General features: G+C 48.7%; 1 protein-coding gene across 3 annotated transcripts in view; it reads left to right on the plus strand.

Moving 5' to 3' along the window:
* The window catches only part of GALNT17 (polypeptide N-acetylgalactosaminyltransferase 17), a 443347-nt gene that overhangs the window by 201748 nt on the left and 224491 nt on the right, over positions 1–17108 (plus strand). The gene's annotated exons all lie outside the window — the stretch shown is intronic.

The following is a 17108-nucleotide window of genomic DNA, read 5'->3' on the forward strand; positions in this document are numbered from 1 at the left end:
TGGTGAGAAGCTAGGGTTGTAATCTGGGCAGTCTGACACGAAAGAGCTCCTTGTACGGAGAACGTTTATCCCCATGTCCTTTTTTTTTTTTAAATAAATTTATTTATTTTTGGCTGCGTTGGGTCTTCATTGCTGTGCACAGGCTTTCTCTAGTTGCGGTGAGCGGGGGCTACTGTTGGTTGGGGTGCACGGGCTTCTCTTTGTTTTGGAGCGTGGGCTCTAGGCGCGCAGGCTCAGTAGTTGTGGCGCATGGGCTTAGTTGCTCTGCGGCATGTGGGGTCTTCCCGGACCGGGGCACGAACCTGTGTCCCCTGCATCGGCAGGCAGACTCTCAACCACTGCGCCACCAGGGAAGCCCCCCCCCGCATGTCCTTTTTGAGAGCCTGGAACATTGCCTGTGAGGTTGTGTCTTGGGCCGACTTGAAGACAGGCCTTTCTTTGATTTAGACACATGCCATGTGTTGTCATGTCGCTTCCCTGGTCAATAATCCTTGATGTCCTGGCTTCCCACTGCTGGCGGATAGGATCTGAATTTTATAAACAGGCTTCAGTGTAGCTGGCTGACTGCTCTTTTCTTTTCCTCACCCCAGACACCCTCTGAAATACCTATTTCTGTTTCCTGGTGGTGCAGTGTACATTTTCTCTCCTGTTTTTGCACATGCTACTCATTTCATTTTGCTTCAAGACTTTCTCCCTTCTTCCTCTCTCTCCCTTCACAGGCCCTCACCTGGCAATTACCTATTCATGCTTCATAGCCCAGATCAAATTTTATCTCCTTTGCAAAACCTTCCCTGGGTGGGCCCCCATCTATCTCCTTGCAGGCAGAACTAAGTTCCCAGAGCATCCCAAATAAACCTCCCTGGTGACATTTATCATCCCGTAATCATAATTATTATTTGCCTGTCTTTTCCCCTTATGGAGCTGTGAGCTTTCCTAGGGTATTAGGGAGGTTTTAAAAAAATTTCTCTATCTTCAACACCTTGCTGGTCTGTAATTGATGTTCAGTGTGTGCAAATGTCACAGTTAAGCTAGTGTTTCCAGGTGATACAGATACACTTGTCCTTTGGTGTGTTAGAAATAAAGGAACAGGTTTTCTGGGTGAACACAAGATCCATGTTAGATCAAGGGATAGGCATTGCCTTCCGTCTGTCATAAGCATTGAGGCGTATTTGTACTGCTCAGTTTTCTAGGAGTTTTCCCTCTCCTGGATCTTGCTAGTAGGGAAAAAAAAAGAATGTTTGGAATTAAATAAAGTCGCCATCCTCAGCAAGGTGAGCTGCTTCTCCAGTGAACTGATGTGACAGCTTCAAACAGGCTAAGGAGGTACCCTGGGAGGGGACTCAGTTTTCCTATGATTATAGGCTCTTTGTTTAATCTTTGGAATTCCAGGACTGTGTGCTCCATATAACCCTTTTACGCCACAGGTGACTAGAATTTCTTTTCTCTATTTTATTTGTTCATGTACGTAACAAATATTTATTGAGCATCTGGGATGAGCCCAACCCATTTGCAGGAGATATATCAATCAAAGAGATGTGGTCCCTGAGTTCATGGAATCTACAGACTAGTGATGAGAAGGGTTAGTGTTGGGGCCAAAGGCTGCACGGAAAGATTTATTCCAGTGCCTCTGCTTCATGTCTCCACTGCTATTTCTGTATCTCTCTCACCAGCCCAAGATGTGAGGACTTGTGTCAACACGGAGGTCTCCAAGTTCACTTCAGATTTTACTGCAGAGCAGAAGTACATCCTCAAGTTAGGAACTGGTCACACAAGTCATTAGATTGTTTTATACGTGGTTATTAATAGGTGAGACTAGGTGCCTGGCAAGCTCAGTTGGATGGTTCAGTTTCTCTACAAAATGCCCAGGCTTGGGTTCCCATCCCGTGTAGCATTTATTATCATTGTAAATGGCAGTTTCCGTAACTTTAAGAAATTGGCATATGGCTGGAGCTAACTGGGCTTTTATCAGATTACAGTCATTTTATGTTTAAGTTTCTCATGCCTTTTCAAAGCTACATGTTGGCTAACAGAGGAAGGTCTATGAGTGATTGGTTTTATGTTTATTATACGAGGCCATCATGGAATAGCTTCTGGGTGGAGCAACATATGTTTGTTTTCTAGAATAAATAACACGAGGTCGGGCCGTGTCATCTTTCTCCCACATCCGCCTTTGAAAAGAGAACAGTTGTAATTTTGGTTTTGACTCAGAATTCTCTTTCCTATTGTGGCCTCAGAGGGCATGTTGTGGGATGACATGGGGTGTCGATTATTTATGCCAATTGATGTCACACACAAAATTCCAAGGGCGTGTAGCCAAGCACTGCTACTCCCTTTAATTTTGCAATATGGTTCTGTCATCATGCATTAATTTAAACTGATGTGTTTTTCTGTGTTATGTTCACTCACTATAAAAAATAAGAACAGAAAATGTGTAAAGAAGCAAGAAAAAATTATTGATGATTTCACCACCTAGAGGCAAAATGACATTTCATTATTGTTTTACTTTGAATTTCTCTTATTACTCTTCAGGGTCCACCTCTTCTCATGTTTATTTGTTTCTTTTGTTCTCTGAATTTTGTGTTCATGTTTTTTGTTTATTTACCTAATTGTGTGCTTTGGGTTTTCATTATCTTTTACTCTTTTGTAATTGCTGTAAAATTTTTTGGTACTTTGCTGTTGTTTTAATTTTATTACTTTTGATAATCAGAGGTTTGCAATTATTATCAAACTGTTGATTCCTTAATATCTGGAGTTTGTGTGAATATTCATTTTCATTTTTATTTTACTTTCCTTGTATTTTGAGTTCTCAATTTAACTGTTTTATCTATCTAAAATTTATTTTGCGGTGTGTTTGGAGGGGACACTGTCACAATTTTACCCAATAGGGAGACAGTAGTCCTGGCACATTTTTTGAATGATTCTTCCCCCACCCTTTGGTTTGTGGTGCGTTCTTGGTATACATTCTCTAAGATCAGCTTTGTTTCTGGCCTCTTAGTTCTGTTTCACTTGTCAATCAACTTGTTATTGATTAAATTATATTAGCTTTTAACATCATGTATGTCTCTGGGTTTTAACATCATATTGGATTTTAACATCATGTATGTCTCTGGGTTTCCTTAGTACCCTTTTCCCCTCAACGGCTTTGTTGTTTATTCTTACCTGTTTACTCTTTCAGGTCAATGCTGAAATCATGTGTTAAGTGCTAAAATGATTTCCGTAAAAACCTTTCAAAAAGTAACATTCATAGTATTTTTTAAGTTATGTTTGATGTGGAATATAAAGGAAGAAACAGAAGCCATCAAAATCCCTCCACCCAGACCCTCCTTGATAAGTCATTTCTTTTTGCAGAGGCTAAGACAAGGGGCTTTGCAGTCAGGTGGATCTGGGTTGAAAGCCTCGCTCTGTCTACCACTCACCTGCCTTTGGGCTTGTGACTCTGAGCCTCATTTTCCTCATCAGCAAAATGGGGATACCCACATGACTGGCTCATGGTGAAAAGTGATTAGATAATGTATACCCTGGAAAGTTCTTGGTGTGGCGAGCAGCTGCATTGGCTGGGCTCACCCATGCATGAGTGTCCTGTGCGGTATGTCACTTTCTTACCACCCAGATTCCATCCTCATCTAGGACCAGAGAGCCAGCCCAGTGCTCCTCAGGTGATGAACAAAGACATGAGACCCTCTCTTGAGGCTCATGCCTGGAGCTGGCACAAGCGCTTCACCTTGTCCTGCTAGTCAAAACAGGTCATGGGGCTGAGCCCAGATCCAACGAGTGCGGAAATAGACTTCGCCTCTGTAGTGAGAACTTCAGAATCACGTGGCAAAGGACCTGCATACCTTGAGGGGTGAAGGACTGGGGATCTGCTGAATTGCTTTAGTGGTCCAGAGAAGGAGAAGGCATTTTCTGTCCAGGAAGACAGGCATGGCCATGTTAGGACTAAGCAAGACCTGGAAGGGCTGGTGTGTCAGATTTGACTCAGAGTAAGGAGGGCCAGTCTTTGGGGAAGACGTTATGGATGGAGGTAACAACAATAGAAGCAACAACAATAATAAGTTAGGGGTTTGGGATGAACAGATACACACTACCATATATAAAATAGATAAATGACAAAGACCTACTGTATAACACAGGGAACTGTATTCAATATCTTATAATAACCTAAAATGGAAAAGAATCTGATAAAAAAAATATATATATATAACCGAATCACTTTGCTGTATACCTGCAACTAGCCCAACATTATAAATCAACTGCACTTCAATTTTTAAAATTGGGGGGAAAAAAGTAACAACAGTAATGCCAAGGACGGCCCAGATGCAGGAATAAACACAAGTGTTTTCAGGGTCAGCGTCTATAAAAAGATAGGCGTGACTGGGTAGTTTGGCTTGAACATTAAAAGGAAAAACAGCTAGTTTGGTAATATGTTTCTCGTTGCTGTGCTGAAGTGACAGGGTAACAACCTTTAGAACCAGATTGGCATTTTGTGAGGGGCTGGGGGTGGAGAGAGGGGGGACTGGCTGAGAACAGAGTGTTGTATGGCCTTCAATTTCTATAAAGAATCTTTTTGACCAAATTTTGGATCCTCTGGGCTTTGGAACACCGCTATTTATTATTTCCAATCTGCGTCATTTCCTAATGTATTTTTGTCCCTCCTGCAACAGTCGGGGCTGTCCCTGCTCACTTTAGAAAGCTTATAGGATAAATACTATGTATGAGTAACTTAGGCAGTATTTCCTGTGTCTTAAGTGCCCTGAGGCTTTCTTAGCTGTGGCCTGAAACTGTCTGCATTCATTTATCCTTAATTGTTTTTAGAAATTCTCCTCCTGAGCCACTGCTTAATGGAACTCAAGGGTTTTTCTTTTCTTTTTCTGTTCCCTTCAGTTGAAGACAGCAAGGTAAGCTACGTCACACTCAGGCAGATTCATCTCTTAGGCTGAGAATCTGAAGGATGTCCCTGCCCCTGCCCCAGCCCCATATGTGTGTGGTTCCCCCTACCTTTTAGGGAAAGCAGTGCTGCACAAAGCAGGAGACTTTCACTTAATGAAGGAAAAAAACTTCTGAAGATAGAGACAGGTAGGGTTTCTTTGCCCACGTCAGGACCTCCTACTATGTCTTGAAACTGGCATAGTGACATCTGGCCAAGCAGTGCTGAGTCTCATGGATTTTCTGGCTAAAGATAATTGCCCTGTCCTTGGAAAAGCAACTCTTCACAACTCAGTGAAAGAGACTTCCCAGGAAGCCATGGAGCCAGTCGGTATTCAGTCCAAAAATCAGAGGTAGTTTGAGGACGATTCCAAAATAAATGTTTATAGGAACCAGGCTGGCAGGGGAAGCATAGAGCTGTGTTTACCCCACGGTGCTTGAAAACAGGGTGTGAGTCTGGCACTGGTCTTGACCAGGATGTGGGGCTGCAACTGACAATGGTCCTCGCTGGCTGTATGGCCTGGGTTCCTCCCCTCCCACGGCACTCCTGTGGGAAGCCTATGGAGCCCCGAGAAAACAAATCCTCCTACACCCACAACATCTTGCATCCAATTTCTGGAGCTTTTCCTGGGGCTCCCTGGACCCCAAGATAGGGACCCATGCCATGCATGGAGCAGGCTGAATCTTGATTCATGAAAATAGGCAGGATGCGTGCAGACTCAACTGGTGCAGTAGGCAGTTCATCTCGGAGACCGCTCTGTGTGGAAACTGAACTAATGAGGTGCGCTGCTTCTTCCTGGATGAACTGAGCTCAGCCAGAGGAAATTCAACCACTCAGGAAAGTGTGCATTTTCCCTAATGAGGAGAGGTCCGAAAGAGGGGCCTCATGCATCTCATTTATTCAGCCTCGTATCTTCTTTCGCAAGGTTTGCTGTTGCTAAAAATGATAGCACTCTTTCTTAGGACTATAGGCAAGGCTTGATAAGGACGGAAGAAAAAAAGAGAGTTTGGGGCTGGTTAATGCACTTGACCCAAGCAGCCTTTAGAATGTGAGCTCTGATTAGTAAATGAAGGGAGACAGTTGTGTTCAGAATGGTATCTTTTAAGTGTTGAGGCGCCATCACTGAAGTTATAATTGCGGGAGGAGATAAGTGATGCCTTTGATCATAAGAAGAGCGGAGGGAATAAATTGGGAAGATAGGAGGACTTTGGCTTTTTATTTGTTCATTCAGTAACCATTTATCTGCCAAGTATTGTTCTGGGTTCTGGGGAAACAAAAAAGAAAGAAGACCCACTGGCTGCCCCGCACTGGGAGAGGACAGAGTGAAGAGTGTCAGGATGACAGCGTGCAGAGGGAGAGAAAGTGACAAAGGACAGGGGCACGACATCCTGTTGGGGGTCTGGGAGAGCTGCCTGGAGCTGGGCTGAGGGAGGAGGACAGGTTACGCAGAAGGAAGGGCACTTTAGACAGAGAGAAAGGTGTGTGAATTGAGAGGCAGCGTTTCCAGTTCTGGGAAATACAAATAGTTTACGGCTCCTGGGGGAAACAACAGGGAAGAGATGAGGTTGGAGAGATGAGCTGGGGCTGAACGGGGGTGCCAAGCAAAGAAGTCTGAAGCTAATTCTGAAAGCTACAGAGAGCCAAGGGGATAGTGGAAATGGAAGAGTGACATGATCACATTTGCATCTTAGAGAGATCATGCTAGCTGCAGTGAGGTGGATAGATACCAACCCACAGAGGGCTGCAGGTGGACAGATTGGAGGCCAGGGACCGGTTAGGTGGCTTTGGGTGTCATCTAGGGGGAATGATGTGGAGTGGAGGTGTGGCAGTAGAAATGGGGGTGGAGGGGAGTGTCCTAAAGAGATGCTAAAGATGGTAGAATCTTTAGGACTTGGTGACATGTTGAACGGGACATGATTTTGACTTGACTCCCAAAGAGAAAGAGTGGTGGCCTCCAATGAAGACAGGAAGGTGCAGAGAGAGCAGGTGTCGGTTTTAGGTATGCTGCATTTGAGATGCTGATGAGACGTCCAAGTGGAGATGCCCAGTGGGAAGCAGAAGCGGGAAGCATCCAGACTAGAGATGGGGGTTTGGAAGTTGCTGGCATCGTGGTTGGAGTTGTAGAATTGGATGAGATCACCCAGAAAGAGTTGACCAGGTGAGAATAGGAGAGGGCAGAAGAAGGAGCCTTGAGGAATTTTGGAATTTGGAGGATTAGCACAAAAGGGCAACCTGTGAAATAAACAAGTGGCCAGGACAGATCTCCAGTGGGAGAAAAAGCAGAGGTGGGGATGAGGAGATGGCGAGGGTGCCAGGATCCAGGAGTAAATACTGTTTATGTAAGGAGAGAGGCAACCGTGTTGAACACTACAGAAAGGATCGTCAGCTGGGGTGAGGTTGGGAAGTTTCCATTGATCCGGGCCACGTAGATGTCCCTGGAAACTAACAAGAGCAGTTTTAGCAGAATAAGGTAACTAGGAGGCAAATGATGGTCTAGTGAGGGACAAATGACAGATAAAGGGGGAAGTCAGGGAGGGCAGACAAGGAGAAGAGGCCGATTAAGGCTGTGGGGCAAGGGATTTTTTGGATGTAAATGGGAGAGACTTGAGTCCCTTCCTTGAGTGGAAAAAGTCAGTGGAAGAAGAGTGAAGCTGGAGGAGAGAGAATAATGGGTGAAGCAAGGCGTTTGGATGGGAGGAGGCTGGGGAAGCCACAGCACAGAGGAGGGGGGGTTACCTTTGACCTCCTGAGGTTGCCTCCTTCGAGGCTGAGTTCAGAGGTTGATAAGCTCTTAGGTGGTGAGGGGGACTCGGGAAGTGCTTCTCACATTTCCACGTGGTGCGGAGAAGCCACCTGCAGAACTTGCTAAGGGACGCTGAGCCAGTGGGTCTGGGTGGACCAAGTTGGTGCATTTTTAACAGGCTGCTGGGGGGTGCTGCTGCTACTGCTGCTGCTGCCACAGGCCTGAGACCACACTTGGAAGTGCCTGCTGGTGACCTTGATTCCCTCTGTGGAGCAGGAGGTGCCTGCAAGAGAGAGGTTGGCTCGAGGAAAGCAAGAGAAGTAGGGAGTAGAGATCGGGGTGGGGATGAGGGAATTGAGAGTTCTGAAAAGCCTCGAAAAGAAGGGTGTGGGGCAGCTCCCAGGGCTTCACGGGGACTGGGGACCTTGGATTTGTCTTGTCACCACTGCAGTGGTGGGACTTTTTCTTGCAGTGTCAGCAGTGTGTGTGAAGCGGAGGAAAGTTAGATGGACGAGTGAACCCCAGCTGGGGTTCTTCAGGGCTTGTGGGAAAGAAGGCCAAGGGAGAAAGGGTGGGACGAAGGCAAGGGTGAAAGGAAGATCTTGGCCAGGCGAGGGTAGAGCTGATACACTGAGTGGAAACAGAGTGGCCCAGGACCGGGAGGTCTCATTGAGGTTGAAGAGTGGCTGGTTTGGGGATGCAAGGTGGGGAGAACTGGAAGGAAGGGAGGCTGTGACTGTGGAAGGTGGAGATGTTTGAAGTGCAGCAACTCTGGGCAGTGATGGGGTCCAGGAAAGGCCATGGGAGCTTCGGGCTAATTCCACTGCCAGACTAGGTGGTCCTTCTGGGCGTCTCTCGTTATGGGTCAGAAGCTCCCTGGCTGTCCTGGGTGGTGTCTGAGGCTGTGACCGGAAGGAGAGATTGGAATGACAAGGTTCTAATGAGACATGACACCTCAATTTGGTATAATCTTTTCTTCCAAACTACAGGGCAGTGTATCAGTGAGGGTCCTCCAGAGAAATGGAACTAATAGGATATCTATCTATCTATCTATCTATCTATCTACCTACCTACCTACCTATCCACCCACCCACCCACCCATCTATCTATCTATCTATCTATCCACCCATCCATCCATCCACTACCCCCCATCCATCCATCCGTCTATCTATCCACCCACCTATCTATCTATCTATCTATCTACCTACCTACCTATCCACCTACCCACCCATCTATCTATCTATCCACCCACCCACCCATCTATCTATCTGTCTATTTGTCTATCTGTCTATCTATCTATCCATCCATCCATCTACCCACCCACCCACCCACCCACCCATCCATCCATCCATCTATCTATCCACCCATCTATCTATCTATCTATCTATCTATCTATCTATCCATCCATCCATCCATCCATCCATCCATCCATCCATCCATCCATCCATCTACCCACCCACCCACCCATCCATCCATCCATCCATCCATCTATCTATCTATCTATCTATCTATCTATCTATCCAGCCATCCATCGATCCATCTATCCATCCATCTAGCTATCTATCTCTATCTATAGAGATAAGATAGGGTATCTAAGACATAAATGGGATATAGATAACATACAGATGGGTGATAAAGATATCTGTACATAAGATATAGATAGATGATAGATAGAGACATAGATAGGTACATAGATGGAAAGCAAGAGAGATTTATTTTAAGGACTTTGGCTTACGTAATTGTGGAGGCTGACATGTCCAAAATCTGCAGGGCTCACCAGCAGCCGTGAGACCCAGGGAGGAGTTAATGCTGCAGCTCGGGTCCAGAGGCAGTCTGCTGGCAGAATTCCCTCTTCCTCAGGGGCTCTCCGTCTTTTTTCTCTTAAAGCTTTCAACTGATTGGATGAGGCTCCCCCACAGGTTGAAGGGTAATCTGCTTTACTCCAAGCCTACTGATCTGAATGTTAATCTCATCTAAAAATACCTTCACAGAAACACCTAGAATAATGTTTGACCAAATATCTGGGTACTGTGGCTTAGCCAGTTGTCACATAAAATTAACCATCATGGGCAGTTAGACTTGCTTGGTGATCTGATTTCATAATCTGGCCCTGTGTCCACAGGGAGACAGAGAGAGGAGGGAGGAGTTTATTTCTTGGTTGAAGAAAAGGTGAGGTTGTTGGACGTGGTGCGCCCTAGAAAACGTGTGGTGTATTCTGCTGTTTTATGTCAGTCAGCACGCATGGGGTTAATGGTCATGACCATGTCCGAGCTCAAGAGTGGTGGCCTTCTGCGCTCTAGAGCCCACGAGCCACAACTACTGAGCCCGCGAGCCACAACTACTGGAGCCCGTGCGCCTAGAGCCCGTGCTCCGCTACAAGAGAAGCCACCGCAGTGAGAAGCCTGCACACTACAATGAAGAGTAGCCCCCGCTCGCTGCAACTAGAGAAAGCCCGCGCAGCAATGAAGACCCAATGCAGCCAAAAATAAATAAATAAAATAAATAAATGTATATAAAAAAAAGAATGGTGGCCTATCTGCATAGGGCTTCCTAGGAGGAGCTCATTTCTCTTCTTGGTAGGGCCTAACCCATGGCTTGCGATACCTTGGATTGATGTGCCCCGTAGCCACGTCTGTGATTCAGCGTGCGCTCTCAGTGTCTGTGGCCACGTGGAATTCAGGCAGCAGCCAAGAGGCGACTCTTCCACACACTCGCCTTTCCTTTCTGGTTCCTTCTGCCTGGCAACTGGATACCACTATTTGAAAAATGAATCCTCTTCCTAAGTGGCTGGGCCACACTAACGCTTTCTTGGGAGCAGAGCCCTTTTGGCTCTCAGTCTGAGAGCGTGGGCTTTGGGCTATACGTGGAGTGTGTCAGATGCTGACCAGTGAGGGTCTGGCCAAGCCAAGGAAGCATGTGCCGGCACAGCGGGGGGAGCCGGCAGGTTCGGAAGTGCAGGGGGGAACGGGGGTACTTTCCAGGTTTGCTCACATACGTAGAGCACGATCAGTATTTAAAGGGTAGGTACCCAGGGACCTGGACCGTCCATTTAGAGGCGGATTGGATGTCGTGTCGATGTGATGCTGGGAGTCCTTGCTCCCACATCTGCCCTCAGCAGTGGGAGGAGTAGAGGTGAAGATGTGTCTGTTGCATGCCTGTCGCAATTCTCAAGGGTTTTCTCGTTGGAGCACAGCTGCTCTTGGGATGGCAAGGTGGGGTTTGATGACTCAAAGTGCCTATTCTGTTTGACGCCCCACACTTCCCTCCCTCTCATTTTACTCCACATCGCCTTCCCGAACTCAGAAAGGTTGGTAGAGAGGCCTGCCACTGAGGCAGCACGGACTCTGCTGTCAGCTGTAGAACCTTTGTTAATGAGTTTTTATGACCTTACGCATGTTTTTGGAGCACCTTGAAAATGAAAAAGGAATCAGCCTGGTAGGAATTTGCAGAGCCCCGTATGAGTCTCTGTTTGCACAGCTTGGCACTTTGGCGCCCCAGCTCTAAGCAAGCTTGGACAGTTTTCTTCTGGAAGGCGTTGGAAGAGAGGAAGGGAGCCCTAGTGCCTCTGTGTGCTCAGAAGTGCTGTTCGCCTGCCTCTCCCTCTGTTCTTGACCAAGCAATTGTCATCCGTTGATCCATCTTTCAAACCCAGCCCATAGTCATCTTCTCTGCCCTCCTGACCCATCTCAGCTTATCTGTCACATCTGGTGTAGGTCTAGTTGACCCTCCGTGTCCACGGGTCCCACATGTGCAGAGTCAACCAGCGGTAGATTTGGATCCGCAGTTGGCTGAATCCGCGGATACGGAGGGCCAACTGTACTGCGCGTTTTATATAAGGGGCTCGAGCATCTGCGGGGCTTGCTTTCTGCAGGGGTCCTGGAACCGATCCCCTGTGGATCCCGAGGGATGACTGTATAGCATTTGCCGCCTTGCGTTGCACTGCCTTGTCATCGTGTTGAGTGCGTTTTAGCCATCAAACCCAAGACTCTTGTTACTGACAGCGGGATCAGTGCTCGGACAGTGCTTGGTGTTGGTCCCTTCACTAGGGTTGGGAAGACAGTGGGGCAGAGACTGAAGGGCATTGTTGCACTGGGGAGCCAGAGCTGAGGTGAGCAGCTAGGAAGGCCCTGCAGGTTGGCCGCACAGTGATGGGCCATGTGAGCCGAGTGACAGAGAAACCAGGTAGGCTCAGTGAAGGGGAGCCCTCACCTTAGGTGGGACCCCAGGAGCTGATGACCAGGAAGGGGACCAGGGGCAAGGACTGGAGCCTGGGCTCAGGCCCTCGGGACAGCCCCACCTACCATCCTGAGCACACACATGTGCACCCTCCACACCCAGCCTTATAGGTCCTGGGGTTCCCTGCCTCTGCCCTGAGGGCTGGTGGGGACCCACAGAGATGGGCCTGAGTGCATGAGGACAGAAGTGGTTCATAAGCAGCGGAACCTTGGCAATGTCCTGGCGTGGCTGAGAGCAGACGTGGCCTCCCTTTGCTTGGGGTCTTCAGTTAAAAGACTTTGATAACTCCTCGGAGACCAGCACTCAATTGGCCCCTTGCCCAGATTCGTAGCCAGAACACTAGGAGATTTGCCCACATTCCCACCAGCCTTATCAGCCCCCGGGGATGATGAAGCTGGCTTCTGCTCACCTGTCCCACTTGAAGGGACCTCTCCTGGTCTGCACTGTGTTCCCAGCAGCCCTTGGGTATGGTGCAGCTGGACACGGAGGACCGCCACCTCGTTGGGGCTTTTAGGGCAGAGAAAAGGAAGCTGAGGCTCAGAGAAACCAAACCAGTTAGCCAAGTCCCCCTGGCTAGGAAGGGGCTGGGCTGGAAATCGTGTAGCTACCACACCCTGCCTTGGGCACGCAGGGGCGTTTGCAAGAGTCTAAAAGTCAGATGGTGATGTTCACGTCCAGGCACCCCTGCAGCATTTCAGACTTGCTGTGTGACTTAGGGCAAGTGACTTCACCTCTCTGTGCCCCAGTTTCCTCAGCTGTGAAATGAGGATGAAAATACTGCCTACCTTATAGGATCGTTGTTCATGCTAAATGAGATAGTACAGCACAGGGAAGCTTCTAGCAGTTTTTGACACCTGTACTATGAAGTGTTGGTTATTATCATCAACATTATTATCTGTGATCTTCTGGGTCTCCTAGAGGTTGCATCTAAATATTTTTACAATGATGGGGATCTTTTGGGATCCTTTTTTTTTTTTTTTTTTCGGTACGCGGGCCTCTCACTGTTGTGGCCTCTCCCATTGCAGAGCACAGGCTCCGGACGCGCAGGCTCAGCGGCCATGGCTCACCGGCCCAGCCGCTCCGCGGCATGTGGGATCCTCCCGGACCGGGGCACGAACCCGTGTCCCCTGCGTCGGCAGACGGACTCTCAACCACTGCGCCACCAGGGAAGCCCTGGGGTCCTCTTTTTGTTTCCAGGTTGGCCGACTGGGTCACAAGTGTGTTTTGATACCTCTTACCTGTATCACATTGGGGTCATAGAACTTGTTTCCCTCAGAGGTGTTCGTGGGCAGGGCTCTGCTTCTGAGAGGGCGTGGGCGTCTCCTTGGGCTTTGATTTCTTCCCTGCTGGAGACCTTGACCCTTGATCGTGGCACTTGACTCTCTAGTGCGTTCCCAGAGGCGGCCCAGTCTCCCAAACTCTTCTTACTCAGCATCAGTGAAGGAAGAGCACGGGCACTTTTGGTGCTAAGTGAAGTCAATGCCAGTGACTCTGGGGTGATCAGGATGAGGGAGGGGGGACAGTGGTTACCCTGAGGCAGTTCCGCAGTTCAAGAAGGCCTCCCGGACAGCTAGACAGATGAACAGTGGTAAGGTGTCTAAGAGACGTCACGTGGTTGGTTATTGGTCTCTACCGTCTTTTCTCTGTGAGGACAGCTTCGCAGAATCTGGTCCCTTGTTAGCCCTTTGAGGAGAGGAACCTGGTCTCGAATTTCTTTGTAGCTCCCCTCCTGGCCTGGAGCTTTGATTGGAATTGATCCAGACCTTAAGATAGGTTTCCCACCAACCATTTTCTTTCAGACAAAAGATTGTTTACTTCTTTCCTTTCTTTTATAAATTTATTTATTTATTTATTTATGACTGCATTGGGTCTTCATTGCTGCGCGTGGGCTTTCTCTAATTGCGGTGCGCGGGCTTCTCACTGTGGTGGCTTCTCTTGTTGTGGAGCACGGACTCTAGGCGCACAGGCTTCAGTAGTTGTGGCTTGCGGGCTCTACAGCGCAGGCTCAGTAGTTGTGGCGCACGGGCTTAGTTGCTCTGCGGCATGTGGGATCTTCCCGGACCAGGGCTCGAATCCGTGTCGCCTGCATTGGCGGGTGGATTATTAACCACTGCGCCACCGGGGAAGTCCCAAGATTGTTTATTTCTTACTGACTAGTTATTGAAAGCAAATGTGTGATTTCTGGGACCCATCTCTGGGTCTGTTTCTAGAGGACAAACACAAAGCCCTGTGGAGTTTTAGTTATTTTGCATTTTCTGTGGCATGCCGGCCTCTCCCCGGGTATCTTTCAAATCTGGAACCTGTTCTTTTATCCACACGACCTTCCGGGTTTCTCTCATTCACCTGGATTTTGCAGTCGGGGAGGCAGGAAACGTATCTGATTCTGTATGTTCCATGATATAAAGACAAGGCTGGATGCTGAGCTGAGCTGACGGCTCCCTTCCCAAAATCTGCCTGCCTGTGGGCCATTGCACAGCACCTTGGCACTGAGCACCGTCCACCTGGTCAGCTCTGCAGGAACTCGGAAATGGCGGGGGGGGGGATGCTTCTTTCACGTCAGCCCTAGTCTGCAGGGTGTGGGATACTCAGATCTGTGTGGTTTGGAAGCACCATCTGAGCATCATCAGGCCACAGGGAGGATTGGTCCAGCATCAACTCCAGGGGCAGGAGCCGTACCTGTTCTCTTCCTCTGTGCAGTCTCTAGTATTTCTAAGGCCTGTGTGGCCTCCCTGTTTCCTTTTCATCATCCATCCTTAATCTCCCTTCCCGCACTCATCTGCTGCCTTGGGCATGGGTGTCTGATCGGAAGTAATGTATGTTTCAGTCTATGTCTCCTCTTTACAGCAGGTGCTTACGGCCTCAGTTTTCTATCTGTCCAGCATACTGTGGCCGCGTCTGCATATCAGGCCATAAGCCAGGCTTAGAGACTTTTTTAAGGTAGAGTCTGCCCCTGTAGAGCAACAAAACCATGTTGATTTTCATAATGACCGTATTCCTATTGTCTGCCTATTGGGAAACACTGAGATGTTGGGCACAGGAAAGGTGAATCGCTGTGAGCTGGGCGAGGTTGGAGCCCGGAGCCCTTTTGGGGAGCAGAGTCCTGGCTGGGTCCTGCAGGGTCTGGGTTGAATGAAAACTCTGGAAGCCTGGCCCCTGGTAATGGGAAATCTACAAAAGGGATCAGAGGAGGCAGGAGGGAGGATGGAGGGGCTGGGCAGGCAGGCTGGTCTTTCCATCGGTTGGTACATTGCATTTTCCCAGGGCTCTCAAAGGCTGGTCTCACCTGATCCTTATGAGGACCTTAGCCAGGCACCTAGAACTAAATACAGTGAGGATTATTTTGACAGCTTTAGAGATGAAAGAAACATGAGCACTGTGCCCAGGGTGACAGGTTCAGTGTGTGGCAGAGAGCTTCTTGCTTCTGAGATTCCCCCACGATTTACTGAATGGCCACCTTGACCGTGAAGGGGCAGGACCGGGGGCCCACGAGTCCCATCTCAGCAGAGGGAATTGCCTTCTCTGGCCAAGAGGCTTAACCCGCCACTCAGCCTTAATGGCAGCCTGACCCCATTGCCTGTAGCTGGAGAAGACGGTGCTGGTACGATGCAGTTTGGCCTTTTTGTCTTCTTAATTTCAAGGGCCAGAATCTGTTTAAAAAAAAAAGGCCCTGAGACTTCCCTGGTGGTCCAGTGGTTAAGTCTCCCCGCTTCCAATGCAGGGGGCACGGGTTCGATCCCTGGTCAGGGAACTAAGATCCCAAATGCTGAGTGGTGCAGCCAGAAAAGAAAGAAAGAAAGAAAGAAACCAGGCCCAGGAGTGCATGTCAGAGTAGGTACGTGTGTACGGGTGGGGTGCTCGCGTGTATGTTGAGGAGCAGCTGCTAGCCTGCCAGGCTCAGGATGGCTGCCGGCCCTGTCAGGGAGGCTCCGAGGGACCTTCCGGGATGCGCCCTCCTCCCCTGGCTCACCACGCAGTAAATGAGATGATCCCCGCCAACTGCCCGTGAGCCCATCAATAACCATTCTAATCTCCTCGACAGCCCCCAGAAGTGAATCTACAGCATCGAGGTAAAAATGAGGCTGCATGATCAATGGATCCCCGGATGGTCTCCTCTAGGAGACACAAATGTATATTGTAACAAAACTTTATTTTCTTCTGAAAATTGCCTACATGATTAATATGGCCCAACACAGCCCAAGCTGTTCAGCATAACAAAACAGCTGTATTTCTTGCTGTCTCTTCAGTGCTGCTTCCCTTTCACTCCATTCCCTTTGTTTTGCTCTGGAACGCATTGTGCCGTATGCTGTACAGTCTCACACAGAGAGGCGGGGGATGCATTGAAATGCACCAGCTCTGTATTCCATTCTGCTCTGTTTGCACTTGGTATTTCTGATGCGGCTCAGACTATGCATAAAACCACATTCCCCGGGCCAGAGTGCTGGTGCTTCCATCACTGAGGCATGCAGAGCCGGTTCCCTGGGTACCAGTCATCTCTTACATCACTGGGAGCCCCCAGGGAGGCCCAAGCCCTACGCCCCTGAGTCCAGCCTGGCTGAAAAACATTCTTCTCTCTCACCCTGTCTTCAGGTATGGGGGAGTTGCTGGATATTAGAAGGGAGGACCTCTTAGTCAGGTGGTCACATTTCCAGTCCCCAGGGAGATTCTAGGACCGCTTGCAAGAAGAGTTAGGGTGTGTCAGGCAGCACAGTCCTAGCAGGTAGAGGCCCCTCTTCCTTGATGACGATACATTTCATGTGTGTTTCATGTCTTTTCCCAGAGTGTAAGCTCCATGAGAGCAAAGGTCTCCTGTACAGTGCTGGGTACTGGGTAGGTCCGAGAGATGTCTTAGTTTGGGTTCTCCTGGAAGCAGACCCTGAAACAAAGATTTGAGTGCATGTGTTTATATGGGCAGTGAAAAGGGCACCACTAAGGGGAAGTAGGACTGAGAAGGGAAGGTGTCCCCCTAAGAGGGTGTTATGCAGGTTGCTACCATGGGTGATGGAGCTTAATCCCATGGGGGGAAACTGGGAGCCAGTGTAAAACCCACCCCTCAGAGTCAACCACCTCAAGGGCTGAGGGAGCTGGAGTATTTATACATCATCTCCCAGCTGCCTCTGGATGAGAAGTGATGGGGGTGAGGCAGTTGCCCAGAAGGCAGCAAAGTGGGCTCCGAGGTAGGAAATGTGGGAGCCTGGAGTGGGAAGT

Source organism: Tursiops truncatus, chromosome 15 (genome assembly GCF_011762595.2).
Source record: "Tursiops truncatus isolate mTurTru1 chromosome 15, mTurTru1.mat.Y, whole genome shotgun sequence".
In the NCBI taxonomy this organism is placed as follows: Eukaryota; Metazoa; Chordata; class Mammalia; order Artiodactyla; family Delphinidae; genus Tursiops; species Tursiops truncatus.